The 6,260-nt window shown below is 40.8% G+C and overlaps 1 pseudogene; it reads right to left on the bottom strand.

The window, feature by feature from the left end:
* Window positions 1-5,447: 5,447 nt before the first annotated feature.
* On the bottom strand, window positions 5,448-5,567 carry LOC127672255 (uncharacterized; annotated as a pseudogene).
* Window positions 5,568-6,260: the final 693 nt, after the last annotated feature.

The raw sequence follows: 6,260 nt of genomic DNA, 5'->3' as shown, positions 1-6,260 counted from the left end.
GACAAGTCACCATCTATGTGTAGCAGAATAGCATAAAAAGTTATTTCACTTCGTTTTTGTTTTTGGTTTTGGTTTTTTTTTTTTTTTTTGATATTTTTGTTTCTTTGTTTGCTTGTGATTTTACCCTAGGTCTCTGAGCTATCCAGCCTCTGGTTCTTGGTCATCCAGGCAGTGTAGAGCATGGGCTCTCTCTTGTGGCTTGGGTCTTAAATTAGACCAGTTGCGGGAAATATTAAAAAGTGTACCATCCTGAATTATCGATGGCTACTCTCGGGCCAGGCAACGCTGCTGCCTCCATGGCTAACCCCAGGCAGCCGATGTCCATCTGGAAGTTCTCTTGCTGAGAATTCTGCTCACATTCCCAGTCACCACCCGCTGGGGTCAGTGGCCCCAAATCCCAGCAACCCAGTAAAATCAAACTCTAGAGGCTTGTAATTTATAAGTTAGATTTATATCAGTAAATTCACCCCACAAAATACCCACCCAATGAACTCAGAGCCAATTGATATTGATATAAATTGCCCATGTAAATAAGACAAGTTTTCTTGTAATTATCCATCCCTTATAAGATATTCATAGCTACCTGTGGCTATTTAAAACCATACAAAATCTGGATCATCTTTCTCTTCCTCCATCTTCCTTCCTTCTCTTCCCTGTCCTTTTCCCTCCCCTAAAAATCTCTGCCAACTTTCCTTTTCCACTGCCCAATCACAGGCAGTTGTATTAATATTTAAATTAATTGGGGAAAATTATGCTACATAGACCCAACATTGCTTGGTCCCTCCGAGAAATTCTGAGCCTTCCTCCATCATTGCCCTAGCACATCATACAGGCAGGACAGGTTGTAGATGATGGAGGTGTTTTTGTTTTTGTTTTTGTCTTTATTTTTGTTTTTGTGGCTGGGTTGTTCAGGTTTTCTTCCCATAACCTGAAGAGTACCTTTTAGCATCAAAGAGACTACAATGTAGGGATGAAGGCTCCAAGCCTGTTAGAAGTTGTTCTGGGCAATTGGAAGCTGCTGTCAGTTTTCAGAGGACAACCTTCTGTCCTATCATCAGCCTGGGTTGTTTAGGGATCTCCACAGGACCTCATTGGCCAACAACAACAACAACAACAGCAGCAGCAGCAGCAGCAACAACAAAAATACAATATATTTTCCTTATAATTTTCTCTCCCTTTCTTTTTCTAAGTTCTTTCCCACCTTCTCTCACATCTGGCTCTGCCTCCTTTCTGTTTCTTATTAGAAAACAAATAGGTTTCCAAGGGATAACAATAAAATAAAATATAATAAGATAAAATAAAAACAAATACATTTAGGATAAGACAAGCAAATAGAAAGAAATGAGCCCAAGAAAAGGCACAAGAAATAGATAAGACATAGAGACCCTCATTTACATACTCAGGAATCCCATAAAAATACAAAACCAGAAGCCATAATATATATGAAAAGAACCAGCAGGGTAAAAAGAGAGAAAGAAATAAAAGAGAAGAAAATAAAAAGAAGAAAAGAAAAAAGAAAAAAAGGAAAGAAAAGATCCTGACATGGCATATAAGACAAAAGAACATTCAAAGACGCTATTGAGTTCATCTTCTGTTGGCCATCTATTGCTGGACATGCGGCCTACCTTTAAGAGGAGTTTGTTTCCCTAGGGACATTTTCTTGGAGGAAACTGAATTTTTCTTTGCAAGTAGTTGTCAATTGGAGATAGCCTCTTGGGATGGGAGTAATGGGGCATCTGTCCACTTCTCTTTTTAACTCTAGACCCCCATGGATGCAGACATGAGCAAGCTCTCTACGTGTCCCGGCCTCTGTGAGGGCCTTGTTAGTCCATTATCAGAGAAGCTTCCCCCTGCAGCAGATGGGCATGTGCACAGCGACCCAGAGCCAGACAATACGCAGAAAGTGAGAGACCTTGGGCCCTCAGCCATTGATGGGATGTTTGTATCAAATCCCTTCCTTCAGGCCTCAGGGAATGCCATGGAAGAGGTTAACCTCTCTGACCTAAGTGACAACTATTTGCTCTTCTCTGCTTTCATTTTTTTTCATGGCTATAGGAGGAAACATTAGAAACTTCCAGAATGTGTTGGATTTTAGATGATCTCGAGACTTTAAAGCTGAGTTTTAAAATCATGTCTACAGGCAAGATATGTTTTATTTTTATTTAAGATAAATGTTACATAAATAAAATTCTCCATTGCAAAGAACTAGAGAGATAGGTCAGTGGTTAAGAGTACTTGCTGGTCTTCTGCAAGACCTGAGTTGGATCCCAGCACTTTTGGTGGGTGGGTCACGACTGTTTTTATCATTGACTCTAGAAGACCCGTTGCTTTCCTCTGGCTTCTGTGGGGGCAACCCCCAACCTTCATACACACATGTGTGCACACACACACATACACACATGCATATACACACACATACTAAAAATAATAAAACATTCATTATTCTAACCATTTCAAAGTGCACTTTTTGTTGACTTTTAGCACATTCACAATGAGGAGCTCCCACCACCAGATTCCTTTCCAGAACACAGCATCTCCCAGAACAACTTTTCTGATCCACCACAAAATCACACGCCATTTCCTACCTTCCCTAGCCCCTGGGAACCACAGTTGGCTCTCTAACTATGTGTATTTGTCTACCTTGGGAATGCCGCATAAATTCAGAAGGAATCAAGCTTTTCAAAGTAGATGAGGAGTGTCATTGAGGAATTAATTTTAAATCATTTTGTTCACACAGGATTTTTGTATTTCTTTCATAGCTTTTATGTACACCCACAAACACCGTTTTTTTTTTTTAATAAAGTAGAGGATGGTGTTAATTTGAAACAATCTTCAGATACATTTATTTTCCTTGAGGGAGATGGGTAACAAAGAAACAAGTATAAAAAATGGACATTGGAGGAAAAGTGATAATTGCTGTAGAAATTCAACTTAAGCCAATTTACTGCCTCTGAGATGAAGACTAATTGCACCTAACTCCTGCTGCATTCATTCTGTGTATGCGCTACTCTGTTTCATATAAAATTGAAGATTTTTCTTATGTTATCTTGCCCCAAACTCCAATAGGAGTGTAGTACATGAAGATATATACGGGAAATATTAACCCAGGTTTTTTTTTTTTTAAGTCCTGACCACTTTAGGAATGCTTCCTTAGTTCTGGGGTGTAAGTGGCCATGATCCAACCAGTTGTGGATTCTACAATATGTGAGCTTGTCCAGAGAATAAGGGGCCCTTGAGAGTTGTCCTTGCTAGGTCTTGAACTTGACCCCAACCATCCCTGAGTCTTACTTGGCTTAGTCATAGTCACTTTTTAGAGTAAGTAAGCTTGTTTTATTCAAGAAGGTTTTGTCTGTCCCTACAGTGAAAAGGATTTGATTCCATCGGAGGTGGCTGAGAACATGATGTCCAAACCAAAGAAGTTGAAGTTTCTATCCACCTACAGGGAGAAGTTAGTGGGTGATGGGATCCAAGTAACTTGACTGTAGCGATTCGTCACAGTAAGAAGTCGCAAAACCTCTCCAGTTGAGAGTAGTCCTGAATAGACTGTTTAAGCAGACGGTAGTCAAGTGTCTGCATGGATGAGTGTCTCCCTTCACACATCAAGTCATGGAGAAAAAGAAGATGGAGAAAGACACAAGGTTCACCCAGGAGCATGTTTGTGATTGCTCGCTTGACGAGAATTGACAGCTTTTTCTTCCTATTTTTTCCTTTTGGTTATTTCTGCATCTCTTGCTCAGTAAGCTGTATGCGTTTTGTTCTGTCTTACATATTTAAAAGGCAGTAAAAAGATAGATGTGTCTTTCTGTCTGAATCTTGGATTGAGTGAACTAAGATGCCCTGCTGCCCTGTAAGGCAGCCCTTCAGCAGCCCAGAGCTGCTTTCCTCTGTGTTCATCTAAATGGAAAGTCCGTGCTTCCCAGGTTGCCTCTACAATGGTTGCTTTACACTTAATGTTTCTAAATGTTTCAGAATTTCTGCTCACTCTGGATCCCTGTTCAAGATCACGGCTTTTTATGTTCCATTTTTATATTCCATTTATATCCTATGTTTTTCAAAACTTAGAACTCTACTGATACATAAATGGCGAGAACGGGGCAAATGAGAAGCGGGTGTTGGGAAAGTAGGAAGAAGCCAGAGCTGATCGGAAAACAGAAAGACAGGGTGGGAACCTAGGTTACTGTAGGGTACTTGCCTACTGTGAGCGAGGCCCTGGCACCACAATGAGTGGATGAATAAATGAATGAATGACAGAAAGAATGACAAATGCTGTGGCTTGGAGGTGAACAACTTCTCACGTCTATGCTGTAGACTGTCAAGATATTCAAGGACAGTGGCATTTGCAACTCTAATGATTTGACTGGCTTCCCTTACAAGAGCTGGTGAGCTCTGCTACATATCCTGTCCAGTAAAACCCAGTGGGATCATCAACCTAGAAAGTTTCTAAAAGAATGTTTATGTAAATCCATCTCACAGTGAAAAATTTAAAAATAATTATTAAAAAATAACAATTGGTTAATTTGCATGATCCAAAACTTGAGTAGGGACCTGAAAGAGAAAATAAATACAAAGTTTCTTCTCGGGACTATTTTAGACAATACAACTTTAATATTTTTTTTTTTGTGGTCAAAGTTGGAAAGCCAGTGCTGTAAGCTCAAAATGTCACAATGGAAGGGCCACCATAGATAGGCATAGATATTGTAATGTATTCATCCAACTTGGTGGGATCAGTACTATACCAGTTATGAGCTCCTACCCTGCCCAAGGTCTTCTAACTTTTCACTTAGTAGTCATATTTCACGTTTTAAACTTTTTATTAGTTCTTCATTAATTTCACATCTTGTATCCCAATCCTACTTATCCTCCCCCTCACCTTGTACCCACTCTACACCTTGAAGTCTCCCTCTAGACGGAAAAAAAAAGCAGTCTTATTGTGGAAGCTGTAGTTACCATAGCGTGTTCTACAGTATACCCTTTGGTCCACACTTCTTTGCTTGCAAATGTTCATTACAACGACTCGTTGGTCTGGTTCGAGGCCTCTGACTTCTGCTATTCTGTCACTACTGGAACGTCTCTGGGACTCCTCTTGGATATTCTGTTGTTGCTCTGTGTCATGGAGATCCTGGAGTTTTGGATCGGTAGGACAGCTACTCACATCAGGCTGTTCCTCAATAACCCTGAGTTTTTAATTCTGCCTCTCTTCATTGTGCCCATATCTTTGTGCCCACATCCTTCTGTGCCTTGTTCTCTTCAATTTATCCATCACTTACTTGCTCCTCTTAGTGATGTCCAGGGTCTCTGAGTGTCATCTCAGGAATGGGCTCAGGAGTGCTATGCCCTACTCATGCATTATGGCTTGGGGCAGGAATTATCTTAGGCATGGTCTGCCCTCTCCCCAAGGCCTGCATGGCACCAGCCTGATGGTCATCTCAGGCTTGACCGTTTTGGGAAATGTTAGGTTACTAATCCTGCAGATGTTCACTGAACATAGACATAGCCTCTCTCCTCTCTGCCACCTACTGATGCATATGTGACATGGCAGCCACACCTTCAATGCTTCTAAAGGCAGGCTTGAACTGTTTTTAGTAAGAATCCAAGTTATAGGTTCTACTATTTAAAATTGTTGTGACCCTCTACTTTTTCAGAGCATCGTGGTGACCTGGCAACTCATTTTGCTACCACCTCTCTGCTTCCCTTTTCTGTTTTAGTGAACTTTATTATCATGTGTGATTTATTTCATTAATTTGTATTCATTTACTTCTTTATTTTGTTTCTTGAGATAATGGCTTTCTGTAGGTTTTTGGCTCTTCTTGCACTCACTATGTAGACAAGAGAGCCTGGTATAGTCCACCCATTGCCACCTTGTTTCCCTGGAGTAGTCACTGCACCACCCTCCCATTTGCTACTGAGTGTCCCTCAAAGACCAATCAATGTGTTCAATGTCTAGTCTTCAGAGTAGCAATATGGGAGGGGTGGTGATGTCTTTAACAGGTGGGACCCAGTAGTAAGTTTTTAGGTCACTGGAAGTAAGTACTTGAAGTGGGATTCTCTCTCTCCTCAGTCTTCTTTGTTTCCTGGCTCATGGTGTATTTGAGTCTGCTCTGCCATGTGCTCCTAATAGGATGTGCAGTTGTGTCACAGACCCAATGCAGTTGATACATCATGAACTGGAACCTTTACAACTGGAACTAAGACAACCCTCTTCTTTTTACCCATCCCAGCGGTTTGTTATAATGATAGAAGATAGACCAACAAATCCTTTT

The sequence above is a fragment of the Apodemus sylvaticus genome, chromosome 21 (genome assembly GCF_947179515.1).
Source record: "Apodemus sylvaticus chromosome 21, mApoSyl1.1, whole genome shotgun sequence".
Lineage (NCBI taxonomy): Eukaryota > Metazoa > Chordata > Mammalia > Rodentia > Muridae > Apodemus > Apodemus sylvaticus.
Note: the sequence above shows the minus strand (reverse complement) of the source record. Positions and strands in the feature narration are given on the sequence as shown.